Raw genomic sequence first — 17,262 nt, 5'->3', positions numbered from 1 at the left:
CAGCTCAGATAGCCACAATAGTAAATCAGAGCACTTCAAAGAAATCAAAGATGACTCTTAGGCAGGTTAATCTGACTCTTAGGCAGGCTTTTCTGTCAACACTGAGACTATAAAGAGACCTGTTGTACTCAGAGTAAGATGTGAACTATGCATCTGACATCAGAGTCGACCGCAAACCCCCCCCCCCCCCCAACCGCCCACACCGCACACACAAAAGGGCCAGCTCAGATCTCCACGAGACCAGATCCCATTTCATTGTTTTGTCCCCGTCAAATAGCATCCGATATGTGTAATACAGACATTTAAAGGGACACTATCACACATCTTATATTTTACAATTAACTTTTGAGATTTCTCCAACATATTTAGACACAAAAATGAAATACACAAAGTACATAAGTGTGGAAGAATCATCATAAAAGTATAAATATATAAAGAAAAACAAAAAACAACAAACAAGCGGTACATCCCCCAACCCAAATCCCACCGCCGATATGAGAACAACAACACCACAGTGCAGTGAGAAAGACAAAAATTAGCCATTCGATGCCACCACTATCACACTGTTGATGTGCATTTTAGTTCTAGTCTCTAGAAACAACATTTACCACACAATCCATATTGACAGAGAATAATATGTACATGTATGTATGTATGTTTGTCCTACAATTCCCATGATGCATTTCACAGAAAAGCATCAGCCTGGCATGCTTAACTGTGGCAGCCATTACATCAGCCTGATTCATATTCTGAAGTCAAGGTCACAATTCAGCCATAAACACAGCGAACAAGCATAAGGTTACAGCGACCGTTTTCACACTCCATATTTTACTCCAGTGACATCAACGGAGTGGTTTTCAGCACAGCCTCTGTGCCATGTCAGAGACACAGAAGACTGGCTAGCTGAAATGGAACATTGGCCTTATAACAATTATATAGATAATGTGGAAAATTGCAATGTGTCCCTTTAAGCAAGCAATATCAACCAGCCTGATGTCAAACCTGATTAAACCTGAACTGATGAGCGAGAAAGAACACCTAGGCCATAGATAGTTGTCGCAGACGGAGAACGTACAGTATCTTTACTAATCCTCATGTTTTTAGTGTCACATCCAAGTTTTTACTTGCTACCTTGTAAGTACAAGTTTAATCAAGGCAGGGTGCTTTTCTCAGGCAAAAAAAAGTGCCTGGATTAAAGTTAACACTGCATTGCAGTAAAAAAAGAATACAAACCCAGCAGTGATGTTTTCTACAGGCCTACTGCTACACTGGCTGAACAGTTCACAAAATCAAATCACATAAGCCACAAGAGACAAGATTGTTCTTTTTTTGCACACAAGTTATTGAACCCAATTTGGACTACACTTTATTCAGATTCTTCTCATTTTGACAGCATTAACAAACATTAACTAGCCTTAGACATTGCTACAAATAACTGGTAGTTTGTTGTAGTGATTGAGTTGTGATTATCTCTTTTATATCTGCAGGGATATAGGGCTCCAGCAATGCACTTACTGAGCAGAATCCTGTCAATGGTCACATGAGACAAGAGTGCATTTGAAGAATTGCGAGCCTGTCTGTAACCTCTCATAACCTAAGCATTCAGATGAATCAGTTTGTGATTTTATGAAGGTTGGGCCTCTAAGGAAAGCACAGAGATTGTGTGAGTAATTGAAAACAATTGAAAGAAAGAATTGTGAGACTAGGCCTATACAGCATAGCCCGATTTATGTTTTGTTGCAGAAATAGCAAGCTACAAGCTCACAATGCATCACATCATGTTGTGAGCTTGTACATCTGCTATTTTCCGAGCACCACCCTGGCTATCGGGCTTCAAGCCATGTCCAAAATGGCTTGTTAGTGTAACTAACAATAATACAGTATACTTTGCATGCTAGGGGCTAGGCTGCTGATACTTGTAGCCTGATAAACAGACCTTAAAAAACCTTCAAAATCTAGTGTGCAATCACAAACCCTGACTTGGTCTACAATAAAGCTATTTACCTCTTTTATCCAAGTAATTAACCGAGGGTTAATGGCTGCACATTGTTGTTTTGTTGTACGGTAAGCCTATTGTTAATGGGGGAAGCATTATATAAACTGCTTGGAAACCAGACTACCACATTCTCTGGGCATTAACCAACTGCGTGCTCTGCATCACGTGAGAACCAGGGAGTTCCTTTCTAACCATTAGCCTCTGGCCAATCCAGTTCCATCTCCCGCCGATACAGAAGAACCATCTGGAACACTTGAGGTCACATACTCCTAACCCCTGTGCTTTTGGCTCATTGCCAACCATAATAATCAGATGAATGTTAAAGACGGCTAAAAGAATTGGTGCAGAAGAGATCCAAGTAGCCAGAACACTACCAAGCACCTTGCCTCTACAGTAGTTTCTCTGAAGTAGAGGCCGACTGATGCCAATCCCCATTTTTTGAAGAGTCCCACCGATTACTGATGTTTTGACAGATATCTTGTCAAAAAGTGCAACAATTTCTATTCAATGAAAAAAAGAAGGAAAAAAAATTAATTAAAGTATCTATTTGAGAACATTAATCAATTGCTTATAAGCAATTTTGTATGCTTATAAGTAACATTTTAAGACATGAGTAAACAAATAGAAATGAACAAATCACAGTTCTGTAACTCCCTCACAATTCTCTAATTTCAAATGGACTAAATTTGTTTAAATTTTTACACTCAGAACTAAATTAATTAACACTGACTAGGGTCCCAGAGATATAAATGATCTCAAATGGGGGGTTGTGTATATCAAACTGGGGGTCCTTGAAATGAAAAAGGTTGCGAATCACTGGTGTACAATTTCCCTAACCCATTTAGACCCGAGGCCAATTCAAAAGACGCCTTCCAAATCCTGACCTAAGTTGAACCGTTTTCAAGTTTAAATTAGGTAAAAAGTACCCTTTACATTTCTTTATTGGAACAAGGCTTCATGATATTCTCAGAAACAGCTATTTTAACGCAACAAAATTACTTACCACCATTTTAGTTAATTCTCATGGTCTCTATAAAAAAAAGTGACATCTGTAGTGTTAACTCGTTCAGTGCCACATGACGTCTAAGACGTCAAGGCCTGTAGCGCCCTGAGCACCACATGACGTCTAAGACGTCATGATTTTTTTTTTTTTTATATATTTATTGCTCATATTTTGTTCATGTTCATATTTATGTTCAGAACCCAAGATATGATGATTTGAAGATTTGCTGCTCCATTCACTTCTTGTTTAACTTCTTACTGAAAAAGGCTGTATCTCGGCTCCTAAGCACTTTTTTTTTACAATGAATTTTGGCTGTGGCACTCAGAACCAAACTTCCATAAATCAGAATGGCACTGAAAGAGTGGGTCAAATAGTGTGGCTCAATTCCCCCCAAATTGTCAATATTCAATGTTTACATGTTTGAGAGTGAGAGAAACTTGTTTTGATTGATTGATTGATTGATTGAAATTTTTATTAGGCAAAAGAATGTAAAACAACACAGTTACATTTATAATGCTTTTGTCTAAAAGGTCCGGCCAAAAAAGTCCTTGCGGACTTGTTTCCGTTGGGGTCCTTGATTTAATTTCATAGACATATATAGTAGCAACCAAACAGTTCAAAAATCAACATGAAAATACAGATAATACAGAAAAAATACCACTATGTAAAAAAGATTTAAAAAAATAAAAGCATGAAAAAATTAGAAAATATATGTACAAAAAAAGGGGGGGGGGGGGAGCATGGAAAAATAAAAATTATATACAAAAAAGCATGAGGAAATACAAAATATGTACAAAAAAGAGGAGGGGGGGGGGGGTCGTCTGTCTACAGGGAAACTGGTACTAGCTCCTCTTTCGGCCTCCAGAAAGATGAGTTTTTAGGGCTGTTTTGAATGAGCCCAGCGAACTGCATTTTTTGAGGGATGGGGTTAGACAAATTAGACAAATTGTCCTCAATTTGCATTTGCTATTAGGAGTAAAATAAAGTTTGGGTTTATGAAAAATAAATGACTTTTTACATTCTATGGTATATGGGTACATTTTGACCCTTAACACCACAGATGTCACTATTTTTAATAATATATATATTTTTTTAAGTTAAAAAACTAATATTCTAATATTAGTCTATTATAGCTAGATGACATCATTATCCATTGTCTTCATTATAGGAAATGTCATGAGTGAATTAAAAAAATGTGATAATTGAAAACGAGCTATATTGAAAGATGAAACCCTAACCCAAAATAATATTTCAAAAAGTATTTACATGGATATGAATGCATAAAAAGTCAGCTATGAAGTGGGGGGAAATAATTAATGAAAATTAATATTTTTTGAGTATTTTGGCTGAGTTAAATCACGGGTCAAATTTGACCCGCTAACACCAAAAGTGTCAGCAGGTTTCTAACACAATGCAAGGGTTAAACTGTACATAGTAACAATAACACCAAAAGGGGTTCCCGGATTGAAAGGTATAGTAACGTATAGGGGTTCCAGGTCTAAACAGGCTAAATGAGGAAACTAAACATGACAGCCGCAGCTGACAGCAGGACTATTCTAAACCCAGAAAGGTCACACAAAGCCACTCCATGCTGTACACATTAAACTGGATTTGTAGCAACGAGTCACGACTGGTGCCTCTGCATTGTTCAGTGCCTGGTTACTCTGGCAGTTATCCCTCACTGTGACCTGCTTCAGATGGGATTCACACAGGCTCCTTTTCACACACACCATCGTCATTATGAGTCAAAAAAGGACGTGTATGTTTCAATTAACCAATGAAGGATTTGAAGGTACAGTATATTACTAATTTAGTGGCGAGGATGAACATTGAGAGTGAAATCAGAGGGAAAAAGATGCTGGAAAATATTCCAATCAAAAACACGTCTTTATATTTTAGAAAATGGAATTTATTTGGAATGTCATGTACTCGTGAGTACAGGAAATGTACTTAAAACGTTGAAACCAATTCTAACCTTAATGGTTATAGGCTATATAGTGTACATTTTAACAGTTTTAACTTAAATAAGCCACAAGGTTCAATGCAAAGACCATTTCTCAGTTTTGGCAGATTATTAATTAGGGATTAGGGATGGGACAAGTTAAACGGTTAACCATTTAACAGGAATGTGTGTCACTAACCATTTAGGACTTAATAACCGAACTTAAGTCATATGAAAGTAAATAAATTATTAACAGAATATTAATGGAACAAATCACTTCAATATAATCTATAATTGTTCCTCATACAATATTTTACAATACCTATTAAAGAATTGTTCCTCATACAATATTTTACAATACCTAATAAAGAAAAAACATTTGAGGAGAAGAAAACAACCTTACAGAATGAGAGATAGACCACCTAAAGCATGTTACAATACATGTTTTAGGCCCTATTTGAACTGTCCAAACATAGGACAGCAACTTTATTTATTGATATGATGTCATAGACGGTCCAAAGGTTAAACATTTGCCAAAAAAAGGTCCAAATGTCCATCCCTAATTATATGCAGTGCAATTATATGAATCACATTGATATATATAAATGAAGTGTAAGTTGAACACTGTCACATCCTTTATGTGCATTTGATATTTGTTTTTGAAATGTAATACTTTTACTCAAATTTTCATGCTTATGTAACTGCAATTCGTGAGAAGCCACTCTTTTATACCTGGTATAAACTTGTGATAGACTATAAAGTTGTTCAAACTTAAAGGACCTTTTGATTGCAGTACACTTTGTGTACTGCAATCAAAAGGTCCTTTAAGTTTTAACAGCATAGTCCATCAAACTATTCTGTCAGCCTATATAGGTCAAAGTCAGCCATTTCAAAAGGAGTTTAGAACCATTACTGGATTAGACAAGCACGTGTGAAAAGCTCCTTCCTATGATACCCAGTGAAAAATATTGACACTCTTCATGTCATTGCGGAATCCTAGAAGTCAAGTTCACGGAACACTTTTTGTGGCTTTGAACCGCTGACATGACACCTCATACCCCCACACTCCACAAATAATGAATCCACTTTAAGCTTGCAATCGCTGCCAAGTTCATTTCTCGGAAGATGGATAGGCTACTATGAAGGTTTGAACCATGCCCTTTCCATGAGATGTGATTAGAAAAGACTTTAAAATAAATGCCAGGGGGCGTGTCCAGGTGGTGCAGTGGTAAAGTTCCTGTCCACCACTTAAAACCGGGAAAGCATCTGTTATTTTAGATTTTAGCGTTGGCTATTCAAAAATAGTGTGAGAACTACCGATCAGAATTGGCCTCAGGTCTTAATGGGTTAAAATCCACCACGGTACATCCGGCTTGGCCAGACATTCCACTGAACACAAAGTGGCTGTGTTTTTCCAGTAAGAAGCCGGGTGGAAGGTGATCTCTGTTGATGCATCTGCGAATCCTACAAGTTGGTCAAGGCCTCCTCAGCAGGGAGTGGAACTGGGGAAGGCCAGTGTGTTGCTCCGCATGCATTACGCCCCAAGCCCCCAGAACCGCGGTGGATTAGTGATGCTGCCGTCGCCTGATGGTCAAATCTGGGATTGCAAGACTTCCGCATTTAAAACACTATACTGTGCATCATCTGAAACACTAGTGCGCCTGCTCCATTGGCTCCAACGTTGGAGCCCATGCAGGAAGTAGAGGTACTTCCGGGTTGCTTCATGCTCTGGTGAGCAACTATCACTGAAATGAATAGGTGGCGGCGGCTAGATATATTATAATATAGGATTACGCCCAACTGGTGAAACTCCTCAATGTCAGGTGTAAAGAAGCGGCTGGCGATGTCACATGTATCAGAGTGAACATGTTTTTTCCCCCCTTTTCTTTAAACACACATCACAAAATGAGAGTCCATCAAATAATGTTATAATTGTTATAAATGGATCATTCATAAATAATCCACAAGTGCAACAATCCACAAGTGCCACTTTGAAATGATGTAATGTAGCAATGAAGCCAAAAACTTTTTACAGAAAAAGAAAAGAAAGAAAGAAAAGTAGAGATTCTACCTCATGGAAAGCAACAATTTTGGTTTGGCACTATATTAACCGGAAGCTTATATTTGTCTTATTACAACATTAACCTTTCGTGAAAGTGTGTCCAACATACTATACCAAACTGTCAACAGGAAAGCCCTTCCAGCCATTTGTTTAAAATGGCCACTATCCCTCCGATAAAATTACTTGTTTGAGTTGCCGTAGACCAGACCTACTTATTAATCTGCCTGAAATGCCACTGCATCACAAACACAGCTGGTGGTGTGAACTGCCGCGTCACGAACAACAGTCTGCACTTCCCACCCACTGATGGGGGGCCCTGATGAACGATACAGCCCTCCATCATCATCATCATCATCATCATCATCATCATCTTTGTCAACCCCCCACCCTAACTCAAATCCTGCCTGGTCCACTTAGTCACTGCCCAGTGCCCACCTCTTGTCAAGCAGACACGTTCAGAAGTGGCAACATGCAGTCATTTGATGACTCATGTGACAATTGTGACAGCTAAAGCGCACACAGTAAAATCCTCAGTGTTAATTTAACTCAGAGTGAACAAATTTAAACAAATGGACCCGTAAGGTTACAACGGAAAATGTAACCCATGTATATTATGCACATACCTGCGTACTTCCAAGGACACAGGCTGCACACATCTTGTTAAAACACGCTTGCCAACTTAAAAGTCAGAGACAGGTTGTGCGAGGCAAAAAGAACCAGTAACAAAAAAAAAAACAGCAGAGGCAGCCAGACGGGAATACAAACGAGCCCGACAGTCAGTTCTACTCACCTTGGTGTCATGTAGTGTGCCACCTCACTCTCCTGGCAGACGGTGGGGAAGATGATGTGTGTGATGAGTGACTGTGTGAGAGGGGAAACACACACGCACAGATGGATGGTTGAAAACGGGAAAGATGGATACGGCAATAAAAAACGGGGACGAGCACGTGATTGACAGGAAACAAGATGAGGAGGAGAGAGGGGAGTTCGGAGACCGCGGCTGAGTGAGAGAAGAGGTGGAGTGGGGGGTGGGCTAGCGAATGGTTTGGTGATAGCCGGAGGAATCAGCAGGTTGTGATGGTGTTGCAAAAGAGAGAGAGAGAGAGAGAGAGAGAGAGAGAGAGAGAGAGAGAGAGAGAGAGAGAGAGAGAGTGAGAGTGAGAGAGAAGTCAACACACACACATGAACACACTAGAGGGAGAGAGTGCAGCACAGCCATCCCAGTCTAGACTGCCTCTTAAAGAAAAGGAGTCCGCATCTGCATCACAGCACATGGCGGCCAATGACAAACCGTCAGAGGGCCGGGGTGTACCACTGACTGGTTCGCTGTGTGCAGGGAGGATGGGCAGACGGGAGGGGTGGCAGCCAATGGCTGCAGAGGAAGATAGCCATGGGGGCGGGGGGGAAAATCAGGCACAGAGGTGTACCAGTGTGTGTGCGCATGTAGTACGTATCACAGCAAGAAAAGGCATGCAGTCAGATCAAGGGCATTTAGAGCACTCTGTCGTCCACTAATTATTTCAGTGTGCAACTGCGTTGTAACACTTCAGAGTAGGGGTTATTGGTGGATGATTAAAATAAGCACATTTGGAGTGCACATGTTGATGCACCTGTTAAGCGCAACGGCAACAGTAGAATAAGCGGAGAGTCCTTGGGGAAAAGCCCTGGATTGCACAACCCTCTGTGATGCAAGGTTACTGCGAGGTATTAAAACAGTGCAAATGTTGCGGTCAACCAATCAGTTCCTAACACACTGGCCGGTTGCACATCCGCGCATTATCAACACCATTACTTGGCCCGAGGCCACCTCTTTAGTTTCTCTCCCTTTCTCTCTCAGTTACAATTGCGCCTCTTTCAAAGAGAACATGAACAGTGTGCCTTTATCCAGCTTGGTCTGAGCAGACAGACAGGCACTGACAGCGGCTCTCTCAACAACACAATGGAGTAGACGCTGGTATCTCTCAGCAAGCTCATCTCTGAGAAAATACGCATGCGAGGCAAGAGTGCAGGCTCTCTCTCTCTCTCTGTCCATTTCTCTTACAGCAATTGTTCACATCTGCTTAACAACAGGCACGATGCCTATAGCCACAAGGACTGTGCTGCAGTATTTACTTACTATAACACAGAATGGGCTTTTCCCCAAATGAGTTGGATAAACAAAAAAGGTAACACTAGGGCTCTTAGAAAGTTTTTAATGTAAAACCGCAGATGTGGGTTAAACATTATGCATTGTATGTGCATGATGCAAAAAAGAACCTAGAACAGTCAAGCACAGTACACCCCCCGCAAAACGTATGGCAAGCTAACACATTCTACCTCACAAATTCAGCAAATTCTCGTGTCAGGTCTTAACTTACAAACACGCCTTTAACAATAACATCACTCATTAGGTGCATTACGGAGGCTCATGCTTGATTCTGAGAAGGAGGGGGGGATTTGAAAATTCACAAATCACAATGGACAGAGGTCTCAGTTTGCATTTGTTGAATGCCTGTGGCTTTCTCCTGTTTTCTTTCACACTCTCGCCCTTTCGCCCCTCTCTCCCTGCCATGCCTGTTAAAAAATCCTATCTGCGTCAACTGCACCTGCTGCTTTTAACTATTTTACACAGCAGGGGGGCACTGTGTCCTAGATCCCTGACGCACACACACACACACAGATGAGTCAAGCTCCACAGGCAAGGGAAGGGGGTCCCTGAAGAATGACAACAGCGTGCAAAAAGCATGTCACTCTCAGCACTAATGTGTTGCTCACAGTCTATGAAGGTTTGATATATTTCGCTGCATGCGATGTTGTGCACCGGAAATGGCAGATCTACAAGCTCATAACGCGTCACATTGTGATGCGGACCTTGTAGATAGAATATTTTCCCCAACAACACGCAACTAAGTATAAGGGGGCTTTGTAAGACACAGTATGCATGCATAAGCAGATGCACACCATATCCATAAACCCTCTCATACATTCTAGTGTCCTGTCATCTCCAGCTATGAGCCTGCCCTGCACTGCAGCACTAAGTCAGCTTATCAGGCAGTGATCCTTATAAATCCTTCAGACAGGCTTGACATGGCTGATTCCTGATCGATGGCATCATTCAAAGGTCTATCTGGATATTGTATTCAATCATTTATGATACAGACAAACAATATTTAAATATAATGTGGGACTGTCTGTGACTAGTTTGTTTACAAATGTAGGCATCTCATTTGCTGAGACTACAATAGGAAAGAAGAAAAAAGGTTAACTTTGAAATAAAATGAGCAAGTAAAGCCTCTGGTTGGAACACAAGACGCAAAACTGGAACTTAGCTCTAATTCAAATAGGATATTGCAACTTCCCAGACAGTCCTTATGACATTATGTTTTTACCTAGAAGAAGAGACCTGCGGCTGCATTTAAGTCAAGTTGGCTGTGATGAAGAATTAGGCAGGGAAGTCTACAATTTGCCTCACTAAAGAAAACTTATGTTGTTCTAAGCCCCAAAATTGAGCATATTATGAAAAAAATATTATAACTGGATTTATGAGTTCACTTCCGATAAGCACAAGCCATATTACAATGGCAAATTGTACAAATTCAAACAATTGTCAGTTATTAAAGGTGCAGTAAGTGATATTGTTTTGTTAAAATAAGTGTTGAAGAGCTCTATATTGTGATAGTAATCATTTGCTATAGTGCGTGCCAACGACTCGTCACCACGGGGGGGGGGGGGGGGGGGGGGCGTGGCATAGTAGCTGCAGACATACTTGAGGGGGGCAATGTTAATTCAACCTGGTTTATATACCCCTCAAAGATGTCCGCCGCTACCAAATTGTTGAGTGTTTGTTCAGTAACAGGGCCAGGGGTCTCCCCTTCTCTCCGGCTCTTCAGTAAAAAACAGAAAAGGCATTTTCAGGTAAGGATGCCAATTTGATCTAATCAGGAGAGTGAACTCATGCAGCACACTGCATAAACAAGTGAAATTGGTAGTGATGACACAGAAATGAGCAGACAAAATTGGAACACTACAAAATTGAAGCTGATGAATGGGTACTCTCTCCTGATTGGACGAAATTGGCAACCCACCTGATTTCAACTATTTTCTGTTTATCAAAGAGCTAGAGAGACAGGGAGACCCCTGCAACTGAAGCAGTGATTAGTATCAGAATATAGAGCGTTAACTTTTTAACAAAAAAAAAAGTTAACCAAAACAAAATCACTAACACTACCTTTAATATTAATAGGCTACAAGTCAGTAGACCTTCCATAAAATCAATTATTTGTCTGAACACAAAATAACCTTTAAACTAACTGGGGATCAGTTTTCTTTCCATCACTGCAAGCAAGTGTGCCTTCATCGGCCACTCATCATACCCACTCTTCAGTAAAAGGCAACGATAACAAGAATGGACAAATTACAATCATGCACCACACAGTCTGCTGCTCTCATGTCCCTCGTGTCCTACGACTTTAGCTGGAGAAAAGAGGCCACATTACAACAAACAAACCATTGAACCCCCCCAGGCTTTTTGGTGTTGTTGGGTAAGCATTTAATATGTTTAAATACTGATTAATACTCTTAAGGTCATCTCTCTCTGGTTTCAGGTGAGATTGGCAAGCTTTCAGCTCCTTCCAGAAGTGTTGAAGTGTCAATAAATGTGTCCCTATTGGTATGACGTGGACATCTATTTAAGTGTGTGTGTGTGTGTGTGTGTGTGTGTGTGTGTGTGTGTGTGTGTGTGTGTGTGTGTGTGTGTGTGTGTGTGTGTGTGTGTGTGTGTGTGTGTTGGATGTTTAAATGTCCCAAATAGGGTACTTATTTCTAGGGTTAGCAATCGGAAACGGATGATAATCAGTATAAATATGAGATCGGAAATTGTGATTAAAAAAACATTGGCAAAAAAATCATCCAATGATGCTAACAAGACTAGGACAGAACCTAGCTGGACCATTTATGAAACATTGGTGGGCTTTCAATTCATAAACAATGGATAAAGGAAACGCAGACACTAATTTAGCTTTAGCACATCTTAATCCCATGACCTTCGTCAGTGATGTTCAGGTTTTCGTGTCATGACATCCCCATAGATTTGGTCATGCCAGTAGATAATATAGGGTGACTGGAACCAAAGAAATGAGTGCATTGCATTCCATAGATTGTAGAAAATAAGTTTTTAGTTTTGTAAGTAGCATTTGCTCCCCCTCACTCTTCTCTCTCTCTCTCTCTCTCTCTCTCGTCTTGGGCACAGTCTTGCTCTGCGACTCATGCCATGTGCGTCTGTTTTACATAATGATAGGGAAAGACTGATAGCCTAATTGTTTTCACCCAGTTAGTCAAGGTGATGGATGAACATGTAAGTAGTGGAAGCTCTGATTTGATTCTACTATACAACAGTCTACTTCTTTAACCACTTATGCCCCATCTAATTAATTGTATGACAAATAGCTAAACCAGCCAATCTATTCTACTGGATCACAATGTGTCACATCGCAGAGCATTGTGAGCTTTTAGATCTGCTAGTTTTGCTATTGTTGAAAAATGTGAAAAACATTTGAACATTTGGGAGGTCAGGGTTAAAGTGGTTAATAAACACCAGCACCATACCCCCGGAAGTCCATTTCAGTCCTCTCCTTCCAGGCTTGACTTGCTCACAACTCCTCGTCTCTCAATTAACCATTTCAGCCCTGTATACTTCACTGTATGACAAATAGCGAAAATAGCCGTAGAATATCTTTGAAAATAAATTTAAATCACAGTAATGTTTTTGTTTGCCCAAAATAGGGACCGCCAGGGTTAACAAAAGTACTGGAAAAGGACCCTCAAATGTCCCTACCTCCGTTTCGCCATTCCGGATAGCATTCATCTGGTGGGTTGGCAGGCCTCACCATATTCATTTACTTGGGTAATGTGGGTGCCGTTATTGGAGAGTGCATGAAAACAAAACAAGCCGCAGAGTCTATGAGAATGAGGGTCAAAAGAGAAATTGTGGGACAATTAATTGTGGTTTGGCGTTTCCTGATAAGAGAGGTGATTCATTGGTTGCCTGTGGTGGTTATCATGTTTAAGGTGTTTAGTTTGTGTGAGACAATGCCTGGATTTGTTTCAGCTGAACCTTGTGTGTGTACAATAAGGGAACATCTCTGTTATTACATGTTATGTGTGTTTGAGTATTTGTGTGGCATGAGTTAGTGAGTGAAATAGAGAGTGAAAAAGCTATCTAAGCTGGCTCTAGCGGCCCGCTCCCGTTCCTAATCCTGGCTTCCAGCACATGACCAGCTAACAGCATTACGGATTGCCTTTGATTAGGGTTGCTGTTGTGCACCCATACTGGGGGGACAACGGCAATATGGGAGCCTACAGTATGTATGCGACCACCACTTTGCTGGAATGCCAGGCAAGACAACCATCTGAAGGACATACACATACAGGCTTAAGACTGTCCACGAGCTTGCTGCCTATAGCGTACGTAGTGCACACGCTCGACAGAGGGATGAGGCCTGTCGGATTACGCCTACAAGTCACTGAGTCAGCGGATTACCTTGAGACTGTTATTCTAGGTGAAAATGCAGATTAATGCTCAAAAATGTGTCAGCTAGCATTAGCTGTGGCTAAAGGTCCACAGAGAGACTGACTAGAGCAGTCACAATATGGGAGGGAATTTCACACGACAACTACAGCAGCTAGCTTGCAAATGCGACTTGTTAAATCATATCAAGGGTGGCTTGTGCAGGAGATATTTATTTCTTATAAATAATTTCATAATTTGTGAGAGCACTAATTTCATAATTTGTGAGAGCACTTTGGTTCTTGAAGAGTAAGACCTGCCAAGTCAAGAAACCCCATAATAATAACTTATCCCATATAAGCCAGATGTGTTTTTAGTTTTTGCAATTTAATTCCCATACAATGGAAAGATATACATCCTTTTGACATCTTCAAGATACAGGAAGTGAATATTCAGCCCTCTAGCACTGTATGAAAATGTTATTCAGTCTGATTGGTCGTTATGAGCCTTACCGATAATCTGTCATTCTGTGTGAGCCCCCAACCAATTAAATGGTTTTAGCTTAGGAACAATTCCACACCCAAATTCTTTAATTGGTCGTTGTGGTGTAGTGATAAATGTCAAACCTAGGATCACCGACACTCAAAATTATTGCTTCCAATTCCCACAAGGGGATTTTTCTTTTCAATACAAAAATATGGTAACATTTAGATACAAGTAGGGCTGGGATGTGATGCATTTTTTATTACATTTCTTTGGTTAACCATGTAAACCACTGTTAATGTTTAGGTATAGGGCCTAAGTAGTGCTGGGAAAATGACTGCATTACCGTAAAACTGTGGTTATGTGATGCTTTTTTTCTCTCATTTAAAGTCGCAATCCATAAGATTTATGGGATTGCAACTCGGGTCTGCAGCATGGGTAGCCTTGAAGACTGACAAGAGTTTACATTTTTTATCAATTCTGTCCTGACATTTGTATATCTCTGTCAGTCTTGGTGGACCCCCAAAATATCCACTGCATACTCCATGTTTAACGGTCCTACTACTCCAGTCCATACATGTACAAATTCAAAACGTAAAGTACTTACCCTCAAGCCACAGATGTTACCCATCGAGTCAGACCACTTGTGTTCCATAACCTCCCGTATTGTTCAATTAAGAGCCGGTTTAATCCAATCTGTGCCTGAATTTCACTGTATTCCTCATCCTCAATGAGTGTAGGGGGGGCTCTTGCAGCAGGTGGAAGCTGGTATTACAACCAATGGGAAGGGAAGAAATACAGTGACATTCATGCACAGACAGGATTGAAACAATTCTTTACGGAACAATTTGGAATATTTCAGAACACAACCAAAGGGTAAAATTATTTTATTTATATATTTATTTTTGGGGGGGGTCCACCAAGACTGACAGAGATATACAATGTCAGTATCTGTAAAAAAAAATTACATAAAAATCTCAGTCAGTCTTTCAAGACTACTGCGCAGAAGACAAAATGTCTACCAGTGAGCAAAGCGGAACAACCGCTCGGGCAGTTAAGATATTGCGATTTGAGCGATTTGAGCTTCAGGCAATAGCACTTGTTAACCATTAGTGTTCTTACCCACCCACAACCACAGGGTCTAAGAGCAGGGAGAACACCTCCAACCACTGCAGACGTGCTCGTTATATTGTATTAACATACTACCCCATACAGATTGGTCAAAATAATGTTTTATTCACTATAACAGTTCCTGATTACAGCTTTAAAACACTTTAACTACTGAAATGTTTTTCACTGTGGTAAGAAAGATTCCATCACAGTCCTAAGTAAGGTTAAAGGTTTAATGACATTCACTTTTACACCACATTCAAAGTCTTTGTCCTGGTCCTTCAAAAGTGTACAAAAAGTTTTAAGTGAAAATTCCATTCCAGTGATCAATGGCAGGTGTTTTTCTCTCACATTTCTAAAGCCTTTTCAACTGCAATGAAAAAAGAAATCTTTGCCTGCGGGTGTCGCTGGTGAGGGATTTTGCCTGTCAATCATCGCCTCTGCTCCGCCCCCCCCAAAGGAAAGGATAGGGGAGGGGAGGGGCGAGGAGGAGAGTGGGCGGGATTAATCGACAGTGACCTCACTGTCGAAGGGCCAAGCTCAGATTACTTTTCAGCCTAATTATTCAGAAAACCCCAGACCACAGAAAATCCACTGAATGTTCTAAGTTCAGGTTTTTTGGGTGTAATTGAGGTCATAAAACCCCAAATAAAACATTGAAAATAAAAAAAGTGAAAATGAATGTCATGATACCTTTAAAGAGAGCATGGGTATGGTATGCTCAACGTGAAGGCAAGGTTCTGCGTACTTTGCCAATGCCGTCCGACGGCTGAATATCCACTGTTGCCATTTCTCACAGCCTTAGTTGTTATTAAAAAGCAACGGAAATAACACTGGTCGTTAATGAAAACAAAAATACTGTAAGAGTATCGGAGGAATTTGGCAATGTGTGTCCTCACCACAGGAAATGAGATGTTATTTTTGCTCCTGGAAAGATATTTCAGAAATGTCCACACAAATGTTCGTAGAACAATGAATGAATTCAAAAGCAGGGGTACAATGGGGCAACCATGTAAGATGCATGCAGCATACAACACTTGACACTACAACCTGGTGCCACTTCTATGCTTTCCAATTGTTGAGGTTTTTCTGGACCCCCAGGAAGGGGGTCTAACAGCTTTTTAAGACTCATGAAAATGTGTTCTTTACCTTTTTAATTATTATTATTATTATCATTTTCAAACAATGTTCTTTACTCTAGATGGCACTGGGTAACCATTGCTCCAAGTCTATGAATAGACTATTACAGAAGCTCTCAGATTGGAACCATTCATACATTTGTCAAAGGGGGCATTAAAACATTCTAGGCATTAAATACTGTACATCTGGGCAAGTTTTCTCAGCATGAACACCCCCCCCCCCCCCCCAGAAATCATTAGAAGCCATTACGAGATGGCAAGACGTTTGATTTTCCAGTGTAAAATAGACAGCTTTGAAATAAATTTGGTATCCACTAACTACTTTACATTGGAAGAGAGGTATGCTTGAAGCTAGTAATCTGTGCTGACTTTATGGACATCCATTTCCAATCACATGCTGCTAGTGTCCCAAGTGCTGCTGTGGCACTGTGGCAGCATGCTGCACTCTGAGGGAAACCCACTGTGACAGGTGGTCTGCTTGGGTTCCGGGGACTGTGAAGGGAGGGGGGGGGGGGGGGGGGTTTACGAGGGGGTCATCTTTAATCCTGTGGGACCAAATCATTTCCTTGAGAGTTTTCCACCCATCACCTCCAGTCATAACAGCATGGTGCCACAGCAGAGGAATTACATAGGGGTGCAGCCAGTGACCCGCCCCCCCCTCACAGGGCCGTAAAGCCTGATTTATACTGTACGTAGTCGTATGACAGTGTCCCACGCCAAAAATAGCCAATGTAGCTCACAAGCAGCTTGTAGATCTGCTATTTTCGGCTCTGAACACATGCACACGCATACGACATTGTATGAATTATTAGTCTTTTATTATACTTATTCAGCCACATTTGGCACCAAGTGCCTTGAGGGGCTCTTTCTAGGCTTGCAGGGTCTAGCAAATAAGGCATTCCATGCTTTATTTAGCAGAACTAATGGGAGTTTGTTAGATGACAACCAACCTTCAACTGTTGAACTGGAAGACCAGATATACCCGACTGTATATAGTACAGATTGCATGTTCAAACGTTCAAGTAATTTGGTCCTCATGGCAT

General features: G+C 40.8%; 1 protein-coding gene across 1 annotated transcript in view; it reads right to left on the bottom strand.

Annotated features, from left to right (window-relative positions):
* The window catches only part of slc20a2 (solute carrier family 20 member 2), a 48,288-nt gene that overhangs the window by 20,655 nt on the left and 10,371 nt on the right, over positions 1-17,262 (bottom strand). The window contains exon 2 of the mRNA XM_080434210.1: positions 7,794-7,864. The gene's annotated coding sequence lies outside the window, so the exon portion shown is untranslated. The remainder of the gene's footprint in view (positions 1-7,793; positions 7,865-17,262) is intronic.

Source organism: Gymnoscopelus braueri (genome assembly GCF_963280865.1).
Source record: "Gymnoscopelus braueri genome assembly, chromosome: 7".
In the NCBI taxonomy this organism is placed as follows: Eukaryota; Metazoa; Chordata; class Actinopteri; order Myctophiformes; family Myctophidae; genus Gymnoscopelus; species Gymnoscopelus braueri.
The sequence above is the reverse complement of the archived record's forward strand: the minus strand, read 5'-3'. Positions and strand labels throughout refer to the sequence as shown.